Source organism: Anolis sagrei, chromosome 1, assembly GCF_037176765.1.
Source record: "Anolis sagrei isolate rAnoSag1 chromosome 1, rAnoSag1.mat, whole genome shotgun sequence".
Classification (NCBI taxonomy): domain Eukaryota; kingdom Metazoa; phylum Chordata; class Lepidosauria; order Squamata; family Dactyloidae; genus Anolis; species Anolis sagrei.
The window spans coordinates 94844345-94852471 of record NC_090021.1 but is presented as its reverse complement, the minus strand read 5'-3'; positions in this window follow the sequence as shown (position 1 = coordinate 94852471).

The following is an 8127-nucleotide window of genomic DNA, read 5'->3' as shown; positions in this document are numbered from 1 at the left end:
ACTCACCAGGATTTCTGGTGAGGTCCTGATGATGAGGTGAGGGGGCTCCAGTGCTTCCCCAAAACCCTGCAGCAGCCTCACACTTTGGGATTGGTATGAACAGCTGAACTGGTTCTAATTGGGAATTGTTCTTGGTATTCATACATGCCAATGCCACCATTCAATTTTCCCTGCACTCTGTGGCTTAGGTGGAAAGAGAAGACACTTCCCTTTTGTATTCTTTGTCAGCCCCTCATTTCCTCATCCCTTTCTGCAAGTCATGAGGGCCCCTTTGCTGGCATCGCAAAAACAATCAATGATGGATAGGAGCTTTCCCGAGCTCCTTGATTGCCACTCCTGCAACAAAGCATTGAGGTTGACCATCCAGCAAGGCAAAACTAGTTGGACCTCATCACCCTAGGGAATGAATCCACTTTAAATCCAGTTGCTGCCTCCTGCAGAATTCTGGGGTTTCCAGTTTAGGGAGGAGCCTTTAACAGCCTCACTAAACTACAAACCCCAGAATTCTGCAGGAGGCAGAAACCGAATTTTAAGAGGATTTATTCTCTAGTGTGATGAAGTAGTAGGTCAGGACTCTCCTCTCTCTGCTGCCACAGTTCAGGAACAAAGACCTTGGCAGAATCTGGGGCTGATCCAAAACAGCAACACTTTGGACAGGCTGCAGATTTAGGTGTCTGTTGAGATGGGCCCCTGGATAGGATCACTCCAAAGTAACTCTCTCTGCTCTCCGAGCAAGCATGTAAAAGACTTCAAACATATAGTGAGATCCTGCATCAGGAGTCATACTTTAAAGGTCCTTCATGGTAAATATTCATATCACAGGACTCACCTTCATCCTGTGCCTCAGCCCCACATTCACATGGCTAGTAGAGAGTGGGTGAGAAACGTCAGGCTATAACCTCAATATGTCATTAACAGGATTCTGACTTAGCTGGCAGGCCAAATTGAATCTACACATTTTTTTATTTGCGCGCTTCCATTTTTTCATACTTTCTTGGAGCAATGTTCCACAACTGGGTGCCCTATACAGATGGTGAATTTTAATTCTCAGATAGCGTGACCTTTGACTGTGGCAGCTGTGGCTCATTGGAGTTGTCCTCTAATACATCTGGAGGGTAGCAGATTGAGGAAGGTTGGTTTAAAGCAACAGGATAAATATTACATTTAATAACATGGCTCTAAATTGCTGCTTCTCCCCTGAATTTGCAACTATCTTCCACATTAAAATGCATTCTTTTTTAATGTTAGAGATGTACAAAGTCCAGGATATAACACTGGGGAGTAATTCTGCAGAAAAGACATGCTTCCATACCTACATTGTTACCCAAATTTCTATTTTTCTAGATTTACTTAATCAAACCCCAAAGAATATGGATAATTGTGGAACTTAGATTACGAGATATAAATGATGCTTTTCAAAAAGGAAGTGCTCTGGAATAAAGGTCAAGGAAGCCTATGATCTCCATTTCTCTCAGTTGAACACTTAACCCAGGAAATCTTCAGCTGCATTACATGCTCTCCACACCACTGTGCCATAATTGCATATTTTGAAATAGGAGCAGGAGTTGTCCTTTCCTTCCCTTAAAATGCAACTAAATTAGAAAAAGTGCCAGGAAACACAGATCCCTTCCACACAGCTGAATAAAATCCCACATTTTCTGCTTTAAGATGGAATATTTGGCAGTGTGGACTCTGATAGCAGATATTGGGGAATCTTCTGCCTTGATATTCTGGATTATATGATTGTGTGGAAGGGCTCACAGTGTCTCTTCCTTCAACCTTGTCAAATGCATTCACCACTAGGACCAAAGAGACCCCTGGCCAGTTGCAATTGTAGCAAAAATCACAACCTCTTTTGGCTCTTGGCTGCTTCCTAGTGGAACTGCTGCAAACATGGTCTTATACACAAGACCGCATTCATTCCACTGTTGATGGAAAATCCACACTGACAAACGGAGTATTGCAGAGTAGTAAGAAAGCCAAAGTATCTATAATCAGCTTTCAATCCAAGATAGCTCAGTGCCTTTTGCTTCTTTGGTCATGAGGTGATTCTTTTTAATGCTTCATTGCTCATTTGTATTTTGGAAAAGAACAGGAAAAGTTCTTTCATCCAATAATCACAAGGTGGCAGCAGAATGCTTGTGACATGAGAGACAAACTGAGGTTTCTCCCCCAAATTCCCCATGAACAAGAATCTCCTTTGAGAACTATGATGTAGCACCACTAGCTCATGATTGTTGGTATTATCCATAACCATCAGCAGATGGAAGCAGGTCTTCCTAGCATAAAAGTGTTAATAGGGTGGAATCTAGCAGCAACTATAAGTAACTGATCTTAAAGGTAATTGTTCAGTTCCCCCTTTTTCCTCTCACTTTTTCCTTTTCTGTGTTGAGAAACCCAAGCATTCCCACTGCACTTCATTATATTTAGCCTCTCTATTAATGAAGCTGCCACTTGAGGATGATCACCTGAATGAAACCTAACTTAATCCCTACAATGAATGCTACTTCTAAGAGTAATGCATCATAGTTAGGGTGGGGATTTTTTTTTCCGTGTCAGGAGCAACTTGAGAAACTGCAAGTCACTTCTAGCGTGAGATAATTGGCCATCTGCAAAGACGTTGCCCAGGGGACACTCGGGTGTTTTGATGTTTTACCATCCTTGTGGGAGGCTTCCCTCACATCCCTTCATGAGGAGCTGGAGCTGACAGAGGGAGTTCATCAGTGCTCTCCCTGGATTCAGACCTCCGACCTATCGATCTTCAGTCCTGCTGGCACAAGGGTTTAACCCACTGCGCCACCTATATAGTTAGGGTGGTTATCGGGTATCTGATAACTGACAGAAGATCAGATAAGAAGTTTGGCTTGGATCCTATGATGTATTTACATCATCATCATAAATTTACAATCACATAAAAGTGAATTGTGAAACTGCACAATGTTAGTATTCTCAGGAAGGAAACAGAGACATATCTGTTTCTCCATTACTATCATGTATACAAAGCTCGCAGTGTGGTAGTTGCACAACAGTCCCAATGAACAATGGGACATGTTGTGCATCAAGACACATTGTGCATCACATTGAGACAGTGTATGCATCAGGAAATGTTGTGAGATAGGACATTTTGTGTAGCACCTGGTTGTATATCATTGCAATTTGCCAGGGCACTTGCTTATCATGGCACTAGCATAGCCCCATCATCATAAAGTGACGCCTCATAACCCCAAGTGCAAAATCTTTTTATTTTTAATGGAAGAATCAGAATAATGATAGCAATATTTAAACATTTGAGAGGATGTCATATTGAGGAGAGAAGAAACTTGTTTTCTGCTGCTCCAGAGATTAGGACATGAAGTAATGGATTCAAATTGCAAGAAAAGAATATTCTACCTAAACATGTGGAAGAACTTACTGACATTAAGGACTATCCAAGAATGGAATATGTTGCCTCACAGTGTGGGGGAGTCTCCTCCTCTAGAGGTATTTAAGCAAAAGCTGGATGACCATCTGTCAGGAATGCTTTGACTGTGTCTTCCTGCATAGCAAAGGGTTGGATTGGGAGGCCTTTGTGGTCTCTTCCAGCTTTATGATTCTGTTCCATGCTCTTTGGATGTCCCCAGACACAAAAGAGGTGAATCCACAGGCAGTGTTTTCTTTCTTTTTTCCCTGTGGGTTCCTTGGCCCAATGCGCCATAGAAACATGCAGATTGATCCATAAAGAAACCACGTTTTTTGGAGTGGGATCTGAGAGAGTCCTGGGTAGGTTTCTTTAATTGACAGGAGCCTGGTGGCAACTGTGGGGTGCCAAGTCAGTGGGGAAGTACATTCACTCAGAACTTCAAAATAGCTATATAAGATAATGAGCTAGACTGGATTTGGACAGTATTTTAGTAATTCAGACTAAAATTTGGACCAGTTTCATAGGTGCACTCATACCGCCACTGTGAATGTCCAGGTACAATGGCCCAGGTTGGGAGATAACTGCTGCTTATTTGGCTGAATGGTCTACAAAATAGGTGGGCGCTCTTTCTAAAAGAGTAAAAATGGCTAAATGGAAATGTGTGACTGTGTAAGATGAAGGAAGAGCTACAGATCAGCAAGGGACATCCTAAAGATAAGCAGTGCAGTTGCTAGAAATTTAGGCAGTTGATTAGTCTCACTAAAGAAGACCCGCTCAGTCAACCTTTACATGAATCTAAAGGATTCAATGTTGATTCAATTGCTATTTAATCTCACATCTGCAGTCTACTGTATACCATGCAGCTGTGGACAAGTCTACATAGGGACCACCAAACGCAGCATTGCCCAAACACAAATCAAGGGACATGAAAGGCACTGCAGACTACTTCAACCAGAGAAGTCAGCCATAGCAGGGCACTTGATGAACCAACCTGGACACAGCATATTATTTGAGAACACAAAAATGCTGGACCACTCTAACAACCACCATGTCAGATTACACAAAGAATCCACTAAAATCCACAAGCATGTAGACAATTTCAGCAGAAAGGAAGAAACCATGAAAATGAACAAAATCTGGCTACCAGTATTTTAAAAAAATCTCTAAAATAATAAATACTCAGAATCAATAATCAAAATCAGTAAATACTCAAAAATAATACTCAAAATCAGTAATATTCAAAAACAATATTCAAAATCAGGGGAATTCCAAACAAGAAACAATCAGGGCTAGCTAATCACCTCCCAACAAATGATTCCCTCAGGCAGTAAGAAGCCAGACCTTGAAACTGCTAGGCCATTAAATGCTAATCAAAGTAGCCAATTGAAACATTCACACCTACCTCAAACAGACAGGAGTTCTTTCTCCCACCTTGGACATTTCACAGATATATAAACCCAATTTTCCTAGTTTCCAACAGACCTCGTAACCTCTGAGGATGTCTGCCATAGATGCAAGTGAAATGTCAGGAGAGGATGCTTCTGGAACATGGCTATTCAGCCTGGAAAACTCACAACAACACTCAATTGTTATTGATGTATTGTAGTCAGGACTAAGAGCGTATATACACTGTAGAATTAATGCAGTGTGGCATCACTTTAACTGCCATGGCTCAATGCTATGTAATCCTGGGAGTTGTATTCTGGTGAAGCACCAGCACTCTTTGGCATAGAAGGATCAAGGCCTTGTAAAAATACAACTCTTATGATTTCTTAGCATTGATCCATGACTGTTAAAGTATAGAATTTAGACCTTTTTTATTTATTTGTCCTCCAATGAGTGTAGGATGGGGTATATGGACCTTCTCCTATTTTCTTCTCATAACAACCCTGTGAGGTATGTCAGCCTGGCAAATAAAGTGACAAGTCCAAGGCCTCCTGGTTCAGGATTAGAATCTAGATCTTCCAAATTCCACTCTGAAGCCGGTGGGAAATTTCAGCTGGAGTATATCCTTTTATTACAGTGTTGCGCAATGAGATATATGTGACATTATTTGGAGGTATCAATAGGATTCATGCCTAACATGTACATACTTTGTAGAATTCAAGAAAGGAAAATACACTTAACGATGTTTACTGCAGAAGAGGTAGTTACAACGATAAGAACTGTGTATGTTACGTGCACACAAGTTCACGTATATAAAGTGTGTGTCTCTGAGAGATATTATAGTTCATCCCGTTGAGCATAAAATAACCACTGCTTGTGAAGGCCTTATATAATGTTAATCTATAATTAATCTAGAACTGCCTCCCAGGGAATTGTGAAGGCGACATCTCCCATCAGAAACGGAGGCAGGATTCATAGGGCAATGCAGTTTCTGTGTTCCACAGTAATCCCACCGAGGCTCTCGGGGCAGGGCTGGGAGCGACGATTCACCTAAGCAGCTTTGAAATACTGTAATGGCTATGAAAATGTTTACCTTCTCCTCAGCAGCCTCCTTGGGGCCCTTTTGCTGTCCCTGCACACTTATATTTTTCAACTCATCAGTGAAGCGAACTGTGTTCCTGACAGTGAATGGTGGAAGAGCAATTATTCCCTTGGGTGACAGTAAAACCATCATAACTCAGTGGCGGGCCATAAATGTATCAGGGACTACTCTGCAGAGAAAGAATGCTTGAGATAGATCATTGGTCTAATCATAAAAAAGAAATCCATTTGGATTGGGAGCTAAGGAAAACATTAATATCTTTTACACCAAATGGCATACTTACATTCTTTGGGTGGGGGTTGACATATATTCTAAAAGCTTTCCCCAAGAAAACCTAATTCCAGAAAGTTTCATTCATCTTAGGTCTTCCTCCAAGAAATACTATTTCACGCAATAATTCTGATTTTCACAATAGGCCTAAGGACTCCATCTTAACTGAGGACAGACACAAAACTCCCAACTTAATAATATTAATGGAGAGGTGGGGAGGTTAGTCCTTTCAGTCTTATTCCTGGAACTCACCTTCCCTGCCTGGCAAAAGTTAATTTTGTGCCATACCCAATCGGAGCAGAAATAAGGTCATGTTGATCGATCTCTGGAAATCTATGTTTGGTGAAGTGTTGCTTTGCTTAAGACATATGTAGTGAATAACAGCCAGAACCACCAGGTTGAAAATTCATAAACAGCGTGAAAATAGCCAAGATATTAGGGAATGGCCAAGGGCAGAGGTGGAAGGAGATGACATTGACATCAGCTGTGAATGGAAGGATTGCAAGCTGGTTTTGCATTTTTGCTCATAAATAAGAAAAGATCCTATTTGAATACCCTTGAGGCCCTTCCACACAGCCCTATATCCCAGAATATGAAGGCAGAAAATCCCACAATATCTGCTTTGAACTGGGTTATCTGAGGGCCTTTCCACACAGCCCTGTATCTCAGAATATCAATGCAAAAAATCCCACATTATCTGAGTGTGGACTCAGATCACTCAGTTCAAAGCAGATATTGTGGGATTTTCTGCCTTGATATTCTCAGATATAGAGCTGTGTGGAAGGGCCCTTAGAGAACACTTGAACAAAAAGGGTTTGCTTACTACTCGGATTTGACTTGGGGCCCTTCCACACAACCCTATATCCCAGAATATCAAGGCAGAAAACCCCACAATAACTGCTTTGAACTGGGTTATCCGAGTCCACACTCCAATAATGTGGGATTTTCTGCCTTGATATTCTGAGATATAGGGCTGTGTGGAAAGACCCTCAGATAACCCAGTTCAAAGCAGATATTGTGGGATGTTCTGACTTGATATTCTGGAATATAGGGCTGTGTGGAAAGGCACAGATATGGTCCCAATTCGTTGTTGTCCATTTTTTCCAGCTGCTTTAAAAACATCCCAATTTCTCTCTCTTCTTCCCAGTTTCCCCCTTTGACATCAGCTTCCTTTCATTGCTGCAAAAGTTTGCATTCCATTATTTCAGAAGGAGAAGGAATACGAGATGGGTGAAAGTTTTTCCTTCCCAGTGATCTCAGGCCACATCTATGCTGCCATATAAAATCCAGATTATCTGCTCTGAACTGGGTTATATGGCAGTACAGACTCATATAATCCAGTCAAAGTAGATAATCTGGATTATTTGCTTTGATAATTAGGATTATATGGCAGTGTAGATCCAGATTCAGACAACACCAAACTGCTGCAATCTCTCCAAGTTTGTGTGTTTTTCTTCATTAATAACGTTTGATGTGTTTACACAAACTGTTTGGCCACAAATGTTCCACTTTTAATTTGTCCAGTGTTAGTTAGATTGGGTTTGGTGCATGGCTCTAATAACATGATTTCTGAATAATCTCCCACTATCATTTCATATATCTAAATTGAATAATCTTATATGAAAGTGGATACAGTATTTCATTTACATCTTTGTGTCCATATGGCAATGATGGCCATGTTTCTTACTTGGCTGCAAATGATGTCTGTTTGAAGGACTGCTCTTCTGAAGGCTGGTTTAAAAATAAAGAGCCATAAGAAGAAGAGCTTTGAAGGTACCTATCAACAGTTATAAGCCGAACAACATGCCAAGCAAACAAAAGAGGATATCTGCTTGCATTCTTGTTATTAAGTGAGAAAACATATTGTATTTAACCTTACAGCTTTTGGCTGGCATGATTTTGCCACGATATTCTGGATTTATGATATCCTAACTGGTGGGGATTCTTGTTTATGGTCTTGAATAACCAC